The 16,607-nt window shown below is 43.0% G+C and overlaps 1 protein-coding gene across 2 annotated transcripts in view; it reads left to right on the top strand.

The window, feature by feature from the left end:
• The first annotated feature begins 6,271 nt into the window (after positions 1-6,271).
• Positions 6,272-16,607, top strand: part of rabgap1l (RAB GTPase activating protein 1-like) — a 139,401-nt gene continuing 129,065 nt past the window's right edge. For both annotated transcript variants that reach the window (XM_079740203.1, XM_079740202.1), the window contains exon 1: positions 6,272-6,375. The gene's annotated coding sequence lies outside the window, so the exon portion shown is untranslated. The remainder of the gene's footprint in view (positions 6,376-16,607) is intronic.

Below are 16,607 nucleotides of genomic sequence, written 5' to 3'. Positions count from 1 at the left end.
GCGTCTGGCCGGGCCCGCCATACCCCCCTGGCCACAGCGCCTCAGGTAGCGCGCCGTTTCTTCACGGCTGCCTGAGTAGCCGAAGGGGCCGCACGGCCACCTGGCGCCGCCCCGGGCGCGGGTGGTTTCCTCGCCCACGCACCACTGTGCTCCGGCGGCTTGTTCTGGCCCCGGCCGGCACCGTGGGTTGAGTGGGGCTGACGCTTCTGGATGCGGTAAGCCGGCGGAGGAGCGCGGGGCTGGGTGAACACCTGGCCGGGTGCGTTGGCGGGGAAAGGCGCTCTTCTGGGAAGACACAGACGCAGCGCCTCACCCTCCCTCTTTTTCTCCTCCCAGCGTTTTAGCATGACGTCATACGCTGGGCCAAACAGGCCCTTCGGGTCCACAGGCACGTCGAGGAGTTGGGTTTTTTCCCGCTGAGAGAGACTGGACAGGTTCAGCCACCTTGCTCTCTCCTGCGCGACCATCAGCGCCATGGCCCTTCCGGACGCTTGGACAGCGCTCCTGTGAAGGCGTAGGCACAGGTCCGTCACCACGCACAATTCATCCCAGAGGGCTGGGGTTGGTGACGATGACATGTCGACCTCCAGCTCAGCCTGGTAGGCCAGCAGCAACGACGATGCGTTGAGGGCCCTCACCGTCGTGGCCATCGCCTTGTAGCCCTTCTCGGTCATTGACGACTGGAAGGAGTCGGCTCTGGACGGCAGTGTAGGGCTCGCCGAAGTCATGGCGGACTTCTGCGTGGGGTGGAGGTGCGACGCCAGCAGTGGTTCAACCGGAGGCAGGTGGGAGAACCCCTTTTCCTCCATACCGGCCCAATCCAACCCTGAGCCACCCTGGACAGGGATCTTGGCTGAGAGAGGCTTGCTCCAAGACCGAGTCGCTTCATCCAGGCACTCGGGAAAGGCCGGAAGTAGCAGGCTGGTCGAGGTCTTCGCCTTTGGGAGTCGCTTGCCCTCGTAGCGAGATGTGGCGGTCTCCACCGGGGGCTCAGGCCACTCGATGTTCAGCCTCGCAGCCGCCCTCTTGCAGGCCTCGTGGAGGTCCATGCTGACGGCCGGGTTCAGGGAGCTGGTGCACGCGCCGCCGACCACCATAGGCGACGCGGTGCGGGGGGAAAAAGAATCATCATCCTCGTCAGAGCCGAGGCTAATAGATTCCTCCCCCGACTCGGAGTAACCGCCCTCGGCCTCGTCAGGCCCTGCCAGCAGGCTAGCCTCGATAGCGTCGGGTTGAGTCAACTCCAGCGGGTGGGAAGCTTCGGTGAGGTCCACCTCCGATCCCCAGCTGGCGCCCATGGGGGCGGCGAGCCCCAGGGAACCTCCCGCTAGCTCCGGTAGTGGTGGGTCGGTTACCCCCATTACCGGATCTTCTGCGAAGAGCTTCGCCTGCTTATTCAGCCGGCGTTTGCGGGTTTTATTAGTAAACCGCGCGCAATGCTCGCAGGTGGCCGGGAATTCAAGGGCAGCCTTGGCATGTTCCAGCCCAAGGCAGCGAATGCAGGCGGTGTGGCTATCCGCTCCCGACATCTTGTTCCCGCACACGCAGGACTTTGTCGGAGGCTTCCCCGAGCCCTCGGTTAGGGTAGGTTCAACCTCGAACTGCATGGTCTCCGCTTTCCGCTTATGCCCAGCCGCTGTTTGGTGACAGGTCAGCTTGGGCACGTGGATTGCAGCTAGTGTGGGTACTAGCAGCTAGTACGGATAGTAGCAGCTACTGTTTGGTGACAGTCTAGCTTTGTTTTGCCTCACAGAGGTCAGTTGCAGCGATGTAGGCTAGCGTTCGGTGACCGAGGGGTTAGCTCGCTCTGGGAACAGTATGCTAAGCCGTCCATAACTTCTGTCCGAGAGGTGCTTCTAGGAGCGAGAAGAGGTTAAAGACTGAAGAGATGACGTGACGACGGGACTTATGTAGTAGGAGGGAGTCCCTCCCCTGCAGGCAGACGTCACATCTGTTGGCCAGTCACGACTGGCGTAATGTAAAATTGCTTCTGGGGGACAAGCGCGAGGGGCGTGTCCTATAGTGAGATACCGAGCGAATATTGAAAGAATACGCGAACGGAGATACGGCTATTAAAAAACTGCTATTAAAAATGGCGAATTGCGAGGAGTACAATGCTGAGCGGACCATAACGACACCATCACATTTAAAAAGCAGCGTATGGAAGCATTTTGGCTTTTACACCGTGGGAGGAAAAGTCACAAAGACAAGGCCGTTTGTCGTCTTTGTAAAAGAGAGCTGTCGTACTTATCGACAACATCAAATTTGCGCACTCATCTGCTAGCTTACCACCGAAATGTAGCAGTAGAGGAACAACTACCGAGCGGAGCAGCACAGAGTGTACAGCCTTGTTCTAGCTAAAATCGGCGTACTCCTTTCTTTATTTAAAAATGTTCTATTTGAGGGTTTTTTTTACAACTCCTATGTTAGCCTATATGAATTCAGAGGCATGTGAAAGTCTCATTTTCTTTCCGTAAGGAATAAAAAGAGCAGCATTCCGAGTTGGAGGTCGGCCTCACAGATTGTTCGTTTATATAGGCTGTGTGTGCCATGGACGACATGCGCTCCGCATATCGCGCTCCGAGCAGTTATTGTTAATGTGTAAAAGACAGCCGCACTTGTGTGTCGGAGCTTCCTCTTGTTGTGTTTACAAATGTGTTATCAAAGATGTGTTTTTATCCTGTGCTGTTATGAATTTAGTAGGTATACGTGATTTCCACAAGAAATAAAAAGAGCAACATTAAAAAATCAAGACTGTTGTCGTGTTCTATGGGGGGGGGGGTCGAATGTATTTGAATTAATTATGGACATTCGAAATTCGTTCTAATTCCATTTTTGGAAAAAGTGACAGCCCTAATACAGTGTATACGAGTGTTAATTTTTAACTCTATTTGGAGTTAATTTAACTCTAAAATTGTAACACTTTGAAAAGAGTTCATTTAACTCCAATTCAGAGTAGGACCAAATACACTCGGAAATGGTGTTAAATTTAACTCTTTTAGTGTTATTTTAACACTTCAAAATTTACTGTGTACCTCATAATAGAAATTCGTTTTTTTTTTCTACACACATAAACTACTACTAATGATAATAGTGGGATAGCAATGTTAAACATGATATTAATAGTGATAGAGTAAACACTGAAATAATAACATACATGGTCGTGGGTCCGGTTGGTGTTTCACAGCCCCCTCGGCATCTCAGGATATCACTAATAACGTACTAGTCATCAGTCAGATATAAAAAACAGTCATACATTGTCATAGTCATGATATATCTGAAATATAGCAACGTTCTAAGAAATACTTACAGCAAGTCAGCATGTTGTCGTCGGATGGGTCACTGCGTCCACAAAAGACTTGCCGGTATGCTAATCATTAATCCACACCCACCTGAGTCATCAGGCCCTAGCTAATAGACACAGGGAATCCCTTATCTGCGGCACGGGTAGGGGATTCACAACCACCCCTCCACCGCGGGGTTACTGCCATTTACCGTTGAAAATGAAAATGTTAATACCCCTATAAATTAATTGATGAAATGAATAGAGTAGTAACATAGTTTCATAATAGTTAGTCATATGTGAGATCTGTCTTTTTAAAATGTGTGGCTTTTTATAAACACTCTTTATTTGCCCCGGATTACACATATGTTGTTTGTGGATTTAAATTATAATTTTTCATGCAAAGAAAACTAAACGTTTTCATGAAGTTTGATAATGTTAGGTTTTTTCCAAGGTGAGGATAAAAGCATCAAAAGAGGTGAAAAACATAAATTGGGGCATGTGGAGAGTTTCAGTTATGCCGATGGGGAGATTGTCGGTCTTGTCCACGCCAGTCGCAGGGAGCGTGACGGCTCATACGAGACATGTAGTCTTTCTCATTATGTTTAATCTACAGCCTTTAAGTGAACAATTGCACAATAAACGGTCAAACTCTTGACATGAAAAATTATCATTTAAATCCACAAACAACATGTGTAATCCGGGGCATATAAACCTGGGACCAGAAGATAATTACTTTCTCTCCATTGAAACCCATACATATTTTTCGATCTCATAGGTCCCATGGGCTCTACCAGAAGAGGCGTGACTTCGCCGCTCTATGCGCGACCAGATAGGAATTTCTGCCTTTTTTTAGTGAGCCGGATCATTTGGATCAGCTCACCAACAAGAGCCTGCTCTTTTGGCTCCCAAACGGCTCTTCATATTACTACTTAGAATTCAGCCAAATGTAGCCCGTTCTGACTTATGATTAGTATGTGTAGGCCAATAATCACCTAAATTATTCAATGCATCCTTTATACTGAAGTATTCAAAAGTAAAAATTATGTTTTCTAATATCAATAAATTGCTGTAGCCGATTGTTTTCACTGCATTTACAAAAAAACAAAAAAAACGTCAAAATGAGAATTCCCAAACCGGCACGTGTCAGCAACATCTTTGTCATTAAACTTGTCAAGGTAACAAGTGCTCTCATGAAGTGCTGTCCCAATCACATATATACCTATCTGAGGCCATGTGGCCTCACACACTCGCTCACTTAAGGGATACTAGCTCAATTAAGTCTGTGAGTCCTTAGTACTTAGTCCTCAGGGCTCACTTTGGGATTGGGAAAATGAGACCAACTGAAAACGAAGCCAGTTTGAAACAAAAACTGTGATTCTGAAGAAAGTATAAATGATATCGAAATTCCGTTTAGATTCTATTGAAGATACAAGTGTGTAGATTTGTTAAATGGTGAACGAAGATAAACAGTGGAAAATTGATTTAGTTACGTCTTAAACAGTTGAAGTACCAGAGGACGGCTCCACCATCCTCCCATTAACTCCCATGTTAAAAGAAAATATAGTATTTTAAAAGTAGAATATCTTAAAGAATATACTCTTTTTAAAAAAAAATCTGTAAAGAAGCGTACGATTCCGAGCTATTCTGAACATTTTAAAATTGGAATGGAGTCTCTAGGTGAAAAGAGGAAGGAGATAGTTCCCAAAGTTTGTAGAGGAAAGAAAGAAAGAAAGAAAGAAAGAAAGAAAGAAAGAAAGAAAGAAAGAAAGAAAGAAAGAATAAAGCACTCCAAAGTACTATCAATAAAGTCTATTATGGTATTTTGCAGTGTGTTAAAATATTGTCTTTTATGTTATATATAGCCTATTTGTTAAACGTCATGAAGCCTTATAAGATGCATTATGTACAAAGTTACTAGTTATAGCGTAATATACCTTGATATAAGTGTAACAGGAGACATAACAAGTGCCACTGTTGTTAGTGACGCTAGCTCTTTAATCAAGTGTTTACCTGTTCTATTCCCTTTATGGTCTGATTCACTGTTGCTCTTATAGTCCAACTTATTGATGCAATCGGCCTTTCATTTGAACATTTTATTTTTGATTTAGTACGATAGTATTATAATTATAGGACGTAATGACGGGCTGCGACCCCTGGCTGCTGGCTGTATGATGCGGCTGGCTGCTGGCTCAAAAAGCGTCGCGACCATAAAAGCGTTGCGACCATATACGCATTGCAAGGCTTTTGGCGGCAAATGAGTCGCATTCAAAGCAGCCAGTCACTGTGAACACCATTGCTGCTACCAAAGCAGCTGTAGCCGGCTGCTTTCGGTTGCAACCAAAAGCCTATTTAATTACTTAACATCTGATTAAACAGAACAAATATACAGGGGGTGCGGCAGTACAATAAAAATGTACATACAATAATATATAGCTTAGATTTTGTTAGAACAATAGGTCTTTTTATAATCTATAAAAGTAAAAAGCTGGAGTGAGGCTACCTCTCTAATCAAGAGGTCCCTAGTTCAATTATAATATATACGCAATATATTATCTTATTTAGGTCTATGTTTTTATTATACAAGCCTAGTCCTCATGATTTTGTCAAGTGCAAGACCACAATTGGTCAAATTTACATATATGAAGTACAAACACCCTATATTTTCACTAAGGGTCTTCGAGGTTTGGTGCTATTTTGAGCAATATTAGTGGTTAAAAAAATGCTGATATGGAAGTGTTCACACTGCCCCTAGCCATTAACATGGAAGCCATTTGGGCTGTGACATTGCTCCGGGCAAGCTCTGCACTCGATTATCAACGAAAAAAAGTGTCTGGAGGGCTTACTCTATGGGTCTTCATGCCGAAAAATACCCTGGGTTAAATTTTCACCAGAATTACACTTTAATCAACTAACCCCGCCTTCGTTAGCGACTTTGATGAAATACCCCTCTGGTTCCTTCCTGCCAAGCCTGCACAGAGTGGATAGGCGCGCTCCCGCGATATGCGGAGCGCGCCTGAGAGGTTTGACTGCAACTCTCTACTGACAGCTAGCGACTTTTACTCAATCTCCAAGCTGTACGTGTCTCGCAAGTAAGTTGACAGCTGTGGTTTTGCTCATTGTCATTAGCGTTCATTGTGTGGGTGTGAAAAAGTTCAATATAAATGTTTTTTTCTAGATTGTGTTTAGTAATTCTATTGGGTTCGCCACCCATCCAGAATTGTTTTGGACTTTGAGCAGCGCTAGCGGTAACTTAGCTTACTTAGCAACACTTAAGAGCCTGAGAATCTTTCTTGTTATATCGGCTTGACATTCAGCTTAATTTGAGTGAATGCCTTCTGACATAGCTGACTCTATCCCGTCTCTGTTCCTGTCGATAACATCCTATTTTAATGCCAACAACGAGCCATGAGTAGCTGCTAGCTGCAGTTAGCATACTACTGGCTAATGGTGTCATGCCTGTCTTCCAGTAGACGTAATGGTTTGTTGTGAGATGGCTTTCTGCGCTGGAGATCAGAATATCCCGTTCTCACGATTAATTAAAAGTCCATCAATCTTCCTGTTCACCCCTCGGTGACTTCTGAATGGGATGTCTGAAGCACTTTATTACACGCATGCGAAGGCAGGGGACCTACAGCTTTTACCAGGACATCACACGCTAGCTGTTGTTTTTTCTGCGGGAATGTGTGTACTTGCGTGCGTGTGTGTGTTTCTTTTCTTTCAGGCCTGGCATTTTCAGAAGTTATGTGAACATTTTCACATACCATTTTTTTTTCATCTTGTTTGTATACAGCGCCAATGTGAACTATACAGGTAACGTTTATATTTAACTAACGCATCTCAAACAGAAGTGCAACCTGTATACTCCAGGTGTGAGGGTTAAGTTTATGTGTGACTATATGGAAGCAACTCAAAGTTACAAAGGTTTCAACAGTCGCTATATCTGCAAAATAACATTAAAGGCCGTGTTGCAGGTTAACCTGAAGTTTTGATTAATGGGTACCTAAAGCACTCAAAATATGTATATCATTTATAAAATGTCTCAAATAGTGTTAAAGTCCAGTTTTTGTCGTTTTTGGTAGTAACGGGTGTTTTCTAACGCCATTCAGCGATGATGTCACGTTGGGGAAACATGGTGGAAGGTAGCCTCAGCCTAGTACTAGAACTATGGCGGAGGTGGCAAGAACCACAAGTAACATTTATGATGGCCCACAGCCGTACACACCAAAAGACACATTTGTCGCCCGTTCGTGTTGTTGCCCAAGTTTTGTCGCGCGACAAATCATAACTGTCGCTGTGCAAATTTTGTCTGGCGAATTTGCTGCGGTTCACCCCGGACTGCCCTGCAGGGAACGGTTGGCCAGTTGAACGCTGATTGGCTGTTACGTTACACATGTCACTCAGTGTCCACGCTGTTAAACGCTGATTGGCTGTCATCACGCAAATGTCGCGGCAAAGTTGAAATATTTCAACTTGAACGCTGGTGTTCTCTAGCAAATAATTCGCCCGATTCGAGTCTCTATGTTCACTTTGTATGGGATCGTGTCACCCCTTCGCGTTTGGTGTGAACGCACCTTAATATCGAACCGGTCAGACGTGAGAGGGCGAATGAGGAATTGACGAGAACTGATGAATAAATGCGTGGTCAGAGGAGAATGAGTGGCGAGTTGCTATAATTTAGCAACGTAGCAACGAGCGCTGTAACTAGTCAACGAACAGCAGTGCATACAATAACGACCCTTTCATTTATTTTTACTGTCAGTGAATAGCACCGAGTGAAAGTCAACGTTTTCTTTATATCTAGTGACAACGATAATGTCGTTCAGATAAGTACGGGTAAACTTAGTCAGAAGATCTAGAAATAGAAGGCTAACGCTAGCTATGGGCTAACTTCCCAGTCCCACCTGTGAAGTCCCCCCAGATAATCCCTAATTAAATCTTTCCCCCGAAGTTGTAAACAGATTTCTGATTCCGTTTTGATAGTAGCCTCCTAGCTCCAATAACAACATCCAAATACCCGGCAATATTCCCCATCTCCTGATTGTTGCGCACCGATATACATTGTGCAGTAGGCCTATAACATTAAAAAATGTATGGATGCAAGCCAAGACAATCAGTCTTTAGCCTACATGACATCACAAACACGCACACACTTAACAATTTTGATAATCCGATATGCTATAGTATTGTAAAGCAACACTGACATAGCAGGATGCATTGGCTAAAGTTGTTTGGATGCACGTTGATTTATAACAAGGAGAGGCAAAGTTGTGCATTACAATGCAAACACAACAATAATTGGCACCAATCTGGCACACTTAGAAGAGCAATCAACTGAATAAATGCCAGGTATAGCCTATCGGACACACAATCAGTGCACTTGCAAATGAGTGCCTGCAAGTATGACTGATCGTGGTGTGACATTATTTAACCATCAATCTGCAAATACGATCAGACAGATGTACATTGAACACATACACAAAGCACATTCGTCCAACCCGGCGGATGCTGACAGACAGCCCACAACAAGCCAAACATCACCACGGCGGGTGTGCTCTCTCTCACTCTCGCACGCCCGTACACAATCACTCCAACTTCTCCAACTCCAAGGCTGCTTCACTAATACCACAACTAACCACAAGGCCTTCATAACCATGCAGTATGCCGAAGCCGGAAAGGACACAAGCACAGTCTCACACATTCATCTTATACAAAACAATCCATTTTATTATCAACATTCAGTCACTGCAAAGATTGAAAGAATAGCCTCTTACCATAAGTTAGAATGGACTCAAATTGTGTGAGTGATACACTCGGGTTTAGCTTTCGCTTGCTGTCCGTTTTTAGTATGACTTCTCAACATTAGTCATTCTTCTGTTTGGCGCCCATGGCTAAGTTGCATACGTGCACAGGACTGTCTGGCTCCGCTTGGCAAAGAATATAACATATTTATCAGTCTATCTATCAACGCATGTGTCTAGTTTTAATGTGATGTATTTTGTGTATGTCCAGTCAGACTTGTTGTCTCCCTTGTTCTGTGTGAGCCGAATCACCTAAATTAATTCCCGATGATTAGTGTCGTTTGGCATTAATAAAGACTTGACTAGGCTATTAATTAACAATTATTCACTGAAGGCGAAGTGAATAGTGGGGAATAGCCCCCGAGACCGAAGGCCGAGGGGGCTATTCCCCACTATTCACGGAGCCTGAGGTAAATAATTGTTTTGGTATATACTACACGTGAACACTCCAAAAATAAACAAGATAACACTTTTTGTCGGGATTTATTTGTTTTTATTAGCAGACATTTTGTGATGAAAACAATATCCCGAGTTTGATATCTCAATCATGGGATATTGCCCAATATCCCGAGATAGCGAACCAATCAAATTGCGCCATCTTAGGAGGTTCACGTGTAGCATATACTAACTATATATATCTATGTATTTATCTATGTATCTGTATAATCTCCTGAACAATCTCTTACTAGTCTCTGATCTCAAGGGTCTCAATGCGGCTTTGGTCTGTGTCTCCCCAACGTGATGTCATGCAATGCATTCTGGGTGAAATGAGAATTAATCGCAAATAGCTAAAATAGTACCTACTTTTTCGTATTGCATTCCGTTTTGTGATACCTAACAACATTAAATACAATGGATAACAGTTTAAATCTTTATTACCAGCAAGAAAATTGCACAAATTTGTTTGAAAATTTAGCCTGCAACAACAGCCTTTAACTCTAACAACACTAAAGCAATCGGTTACTGTCTTCGCCTAGTAGTACAGTTTTGTTAGTTTTCGAGTATTTTGCTCTCGCTCTCTCTGTCTGTGTATAGTCTTTTCGTTTAAAAACATCAGGTTGCTGGTTAATATTCTGGACAAACTCTTATGTAACCTTAAGTAGAGCTTCTTTCTCAAGCAATGGGAACGTTTTCGAACGTGAATTGTCTGTCTGACTAAAGTTTCATACCATTAATAAATTTAGCAAATTAGAGGAATCTTTATTTTTGGCTTGTGATGTTTTTACTTCTGAATTGAAACAACAGTAACAACAGTAACTGAATATTTTGATGAATATTTTTGTTTATGGTATTTCAATTAGCATGGTCAATACGTTTTTTGGGGAAATTGTTCTTTGTTATTTTTTGATTTTCTTATCTGTAGCACTACAAAAAAAGGGTTTTAAGTGTGTTTTTATGTGGCTTTAAATAGGCCAAACAAAATGGCCACCTGTGGTGAGGAAGTAACCTGATGGCAGCTCAGGGACCTCTGGTTGGACATAGTGTTGCACGGTATACCGATACTAGAAAGGTATCATGATACCCTCACGCAAAAAACACAATTTTTTTTCAAATTTTTTAGTATCGATACTTTTATTAAAATAACATTCTGTATCTGTGCAGCGAGCCGCTCCAACTCTGTCATACTCCTTGCACACAGAGGCTAGTCAGTGGGCGTGCCCCTCAGCTCGCGCTCAGCCACAGCAGCAGCAGGCAGTTCACTTAGTGAGAGCGAGACGCAACGAGATGGTGCTTGCCGACATTCCTCGGCTTGTGGAGGAAAAATATGAAACGAATGTGGTGTAGCTTATTAGGCAACCTTTTTTTGAGGCATAGCGACAGTAGCCGCGTTTATATGGACACTTCTGATCTGATTCGATTTCTAATCGGAATAGATCTATTCCTATCATGCAATCCGAATGTACTGTATATACATTTACAAAAGTGGTAAGCGTACGTCCGTATGTCTCTCGCGCACAACCGATTTGTTTGCCTGGACTTGTATGATAGATAGGGAATAGGGCTGAGAATAGAGAATAGGGCTGCTAAATTTTGGAAAAAATGAGAATCACGATTAACCTTAACCCTTACCCGCAATTTTAGTGTTCATTTCGGACCTTATTCTTATGTTAAATTTTCTGTTAAGTGTTTCCCACAGATAGGTAGCAATGTGTGGTGCTCCCCTGGCGCCAGTGGGGGTATTGAGTTTCAAGGTGCCGTGGCGGTCGGTGGAGTCGGTCATCGGGGTGTATGCATAGTGTGTGCAGCGGGCGGCGTTCAAACACACTTTCTGAAGCTGCCATTTAAATATACACCGGTATGCTGCTTATCTATTGTCACCTGATGAGACAATTTTAAAGTTACAAGGACCATTTAAATTATTCAGCTCAATCTTAATTCTTTAAAATAAGTTATTTAAGAGAAGAGCCTGGTTTCATTCCTTGCCCCAGCTCCATACATTACGTGGCAGGCCAGTATAATTAGTTTGCTCATACAAAGACCTGAACTTTATGTTGGAGGAAGACCTGTCTGTTAAGTTTCATGTTGAGATTTACTCACCAAAATTGATGCTAAAGTTTGGTTTTCACCTTAATATTTGCCTTTGTTAGTGGCAATCTTTAGATTCTGTGACATTCAAGGAATGAATTGAAAAAATAAAACTAAAGCTGGGGGTATTTATTTCAAATACTGAACTCAAGACCTATCTCAACCAATATCAACCTGTTCTTGTATTTAACTTTTTTGGTTAAACAAAATCAATAGTATAATGTAAAAATATAAATATAATAATAATAATAGTCCTTCAACCAATCAGACCAATGATCGCTTCGATCACTACTAATCGCTCCCCTGTCATAGTTGTGTTAAACCAGCCAATAGCGTGCCAGGGGGATAAGCCAGCTTGGTGATTGGCTCCAGTAAAAGCGGATTGGAAATAGAAAGATGTATTGCTCTCCAGCATGGAGATGAAAACTGCTCAATGGCGCAGGGCAACATCAAGAAGATATTTGCTTCTGCATCATGGGAGCCTAGCCACGCCCTAGTACATGACGTGCCGGATGCAGAAATATTCTCGTTTTCTAGCATTGTAGCATAATAAGCGAGAGGTCTTAGGGAGCACAGTCGCATTGTTTACGGACCATGGAAGTATAAGTTACTAACCCTCCCTATGATTCGCTATATGTGATTTTTAAATTACACTCCTCCTGCCATCTGGGCAAAAATTATTATTTAACAATTATTATTTTAGATTAGTTTGCCCCTTTTTGACCTAATGAAGAAAAACACTTTGTATATAAATGTTCATTTCTGTATTTTAAAACAAAAATCATAATTACCACTCGTTTTTTTAATATATTTTTCTGTTTCTGATACGAGATTCAAATGACCAAATATGCACAGACACATCAGCTGGTGTACCGAGGGAATTCACAGATTCAGTCAAGATGTTAGGAAGCGAAGGAGTCTTAAATGACCCACACGGAACCATGGACCTAGCCATGGAACCAGCAATCAACACATTTTCAAACAAATAACGTGATTCTAAAACTAATCAAGGATCCGGGCCGAAACAACTTTTGTTTCAGTAAGACTCATTTAAGCTGCCCACCACTCCTTTACTGCAAAAAATAAATAAATAAAACGGCTAATAAAACGCTTGAGGTGGCGTTTTGAAAAGAGAAAACTTACATTTTATGAGTACAAAGTAGGGGTGTAACGGTACACTGAAGTCACGGTTTGGTACATACCTCGGGTTAGACATCCCAGTTCGGTACGAGTTCGGTACAATGAAGGGAAAAGAAAAAACAAAGATGCAGAAGTCAATTCTATTTAATTGCATGTCTCAGGTTGTACCAACTAGTGTCATTCAGACTCTCCCCTGAGCTAGCTGCAACAGCCTGAACTGTGTAATCTAAGATGTAAACAATTAGTACCCAACATCATCTCCGTACTCCATCCGTAACTTGTAAAGAAAATAAGACCATCAGTTATAAAACTGAAAATGCAGCATGTCTTATTTATGAAAGTGCAAAGTACACAGAATTACAGCCACTACGAGCCAGTCCCACATGATCTTTCCACCAACGTGCCGTTTTTTAGAGGCGGGTCAAGGTGGAGGGTGGGGGTGTGGCCCTGAGCAGCTTGCGGCCACGGTACCATGCGCTCGTGTTTACAGTGGCTGTATCGCAATGGCGAGGCGCACACAGCTTTTGGCCGTGTTCTGTAAATATTCTAGCACGCCGGGTGCTCCAGTGGGTGTCGTGAAGCTCTATCTAAATGATATCATATTATAGATTGATATCTATATCATATAATATATATTATGATGGCCAAAAGCTGTGTGCGCCTCAAGACGATATTATGAATCTCAAACGACAGCGTTGGATTCCCAAAGATTTGGTTCTTCCACTTCCACATCAATCTGAAGTAGACTGAACCGAAACATCGAGGAGAAAGGGATTGTTGCCTGCGATTGTCTCCCGCCGGAGCCCCGCTGCCAAGGCGGTGGTGCCTCGGCAGCGGGCAGCCGGCAACAATCCCTTTCCCCTCCATGTCGCGGTTCAGTTACTTCAGGGAGTCAAAGCCAAAGTTCCTTTCCCCAAATTCCTTCTCAACCATGGGTGATATAACCCGCACTATACTACAATCTCGTTGTGGGAATACCAGAAATGTCAGAGAACCCGACGTGTTATGCCATAACCACAACAGAACGGTTATCCAAATAACAAAGAAGTGTATAACACTTCCATTACAACACTGCTATCTCTGACTGACACACGACGCACTTACTCGACCATCGACCTGACAATCAATCACTGTAGTACTAGCCAGAAGGCGGAGCTCGGCTACCTAGGCGCCAATCAGGGCTGCAGTTTAGTTGTCCCTGAAAAACTCGAGTATCTAACATTAGTTCCGCATTACATTAATTAACTTGCACGCCAATTTTATTTGATTTTATACAGTGTATTCTCTGTGTAAATCCATGCACCGAACCGTGACGTCCGTACCGATTTGGTTCAATACGAACAAACATATATCGTTACACCCCTTGTACATAGTATAAACATTATTATGAGCCTTTGATTGATATCCAAAAAATTTTTTGTGGGGACACATTCATGTTCCCAACTTGTATTGGAGTGAACAGGGATATCTACTTGTAGGCCCCATGAATCGAGGGACCCGTCCACAGCCCGCTAAAACAGCTGCAATACCAGGCTTGGCCGCTGAGCACTGATGGATTGCGGAAGTATGCACTGCTCCTGGGGGCAATACCATAGCCTATCTCAACTATAACCACATTTCATTTTAATCGCATTGTTTGCTGCCTTGTCAACGTTATCTAAGCTGACTTGGGGTGCGGGATGTTCAATATCAATAACGTTAAGTTCATAAGGGCTAACATTATCTTTTCTAAGTTAACAATAATTTTGGGCAGGTGTGTTTGAGCACAGTATATCATACTAAACTTTGGTAAAACTGTCTCTGACCGTCTTCTCTGTGCCAAATATCCCGCTGCTGCGGGGTTTCCTTTGATAGGCGTGTTGAGAGGAGGAGCGGGCGAATCAGCTGTTTATAAGTGTACCCGCGCCCCACTGGTATGAATGCCTGCTTGTCTCTGTGTGCATGTTCGTATGTGTGTGTGAACAAGAATGTCAGGGAGAATGTGTTATGAGTGCTATGAGGAGATGAATGAACGGAACGTATAATCAGAAATCAAAAAAAAAAATTAGTTTGTGGCGCTCTCTTATGTTAACACTGCTGTTCACATAAGAATTCTGTTACTCTATTATAATGTAATGACTATCCCTGGTTCCCACTCAAGTACCATCATGTAACTTGGAGATAGGGCTGGGCGATATTGCAAAAATTATTATTATGATTATTTTTTCGATATTAATCACGATATATAATTTGATACTGCTGAAGCCTGAAGAAACCAGAGTATTCATTAGTTAAACCATACAGTTTTGTTTATTACCATATTTGTGATAAGGGAACATTTAATCACATTTAAATCACACCTGCAAACTTGTCGCTTTTCGGCGACAATCGCCGTTTTCTTGGTCAATTGGGTCATTCACGTGAATCGCGTAGAATATGAGAGTTTTTTTTTTTTTGGGGGGGGGGTGCGGGGAAGGCTGTCCTTCATATGAAACATTATTGGATAATTGTTATAATTCACATTTCTCTGGGCCAATCTGAATCTCAGCACTTGCTTCAGAATCTTGAAGCACACAGCGCCAACTGAGCTCGCCTTTGGATCAGACGCCTGGCTACCGCGCGAGTCTGATGGAGACTCTTAACGTAAATTTGAAGTAGGGGTGTAGGCCTACGGTATAAACGGTATAGAAAGTACACCAGTGTGAATTTGCGCTACGGTATGGATTTTGATGTTACCGTGTGACCGGTAGACAGTGTTGTGTGTAACGCGTAACAAAGTAAGTAACGCGTTAATACAGTGACCTTACTACTTTTTTATGTAAAAAGTAAAGTTACGCGCAACTACTGAAAATATGGTAACGAAACATAGTTCCTTTTCCAATTCGGCACCACGTTACTTTTCCCAGGGACAGATTTGACAGCGATACTGCCTTCTCAGGCAGTATGCTATTGCGCAAGCAGGCAGGAGCGTAGCAAGCGCTCCTGCGTGCTTGCGTAATAGTGTCATTCCACACCGTACGAGACAGACGCTGGTAGCGTGAAGCTGTCTGCAATCAGACATTGCTTTTGCAGGCATTTTGAAAGCCAGTCCTTACGACAAAATGCCAGCAGTGGCACGAGATAACAAACGCCGTCACTGTATACCTGTGTAAGGACATGGTTCCCTTTCAAAATGTTGATAGAAAGGGCTTTAAAGGGATGGTCAAAACACTCGATCCCAGGTACGCGTTACCTGCCCGCACACACTTCAGCCAAATTGAGATGCCAAAACTATACGGCCAGGTCAGCAAGCAAGTGGAGGAACAAATCCATTTTATTAAACATAAGTGTTTTTCAGAGATGAAAGTAACTAACTTTTTTATGCAGTTTTGCTGCCTTGCCAGTATTTTACCCCTTCAGAGGCATTTATATCGAAATTAGAAGATAAAATTAAAATACCGTGATATAATACCGTTACCGTCTATGCCTCAAATCATAACGTGATATACATTTTAGTCCATACCGTACAGCCCTAATTTGAAGGAACTATCTTGTGTTAAATTCGAGGTAAGTCAAGGTTTTTGGAGCAAAAACAACAGCTATTTGTTTGCTTGATTCAACTAACGTTAACTACCGCTTTTTCGATGTGATATAATTTACAATAATATTGTATTTTTAGGACCGAGTCAACGCTGAGAACTGCACGAGCGTAGACCTTGCATAAAGTTAGTAAATTCTAACAACATAGGGCTATTTAGATAAATAATGTGGTAAGGGTGTTGTCCGAGGCTAATACACCAACAGCAAATTTCTGTATAATAAAGGGCTACATTTTGCATCCAAGTCTGTCATTTCAAATCTTTCCATTGTATTGTGTGCTACAAACTCCATAATGAATA

This window comes from Pollachius pollachius (genome assembly GCF_949987615.1).
Source record: "Pollachius pollachius genome assembly, chromosome: 7".
Classification (NCBI taxonomy): domain Eukaryota; kingdom Metazoa; phylum Chordata; class Actinopteri; order Gadiformes; family Gadidae; genus Pollachius; species Pollachius pollachius.
The sequence above is the reverse complement of the archived record's forward strand: the minus strand, read 5'-3'. Positions and strand labels throughout refer to the sequence as shown.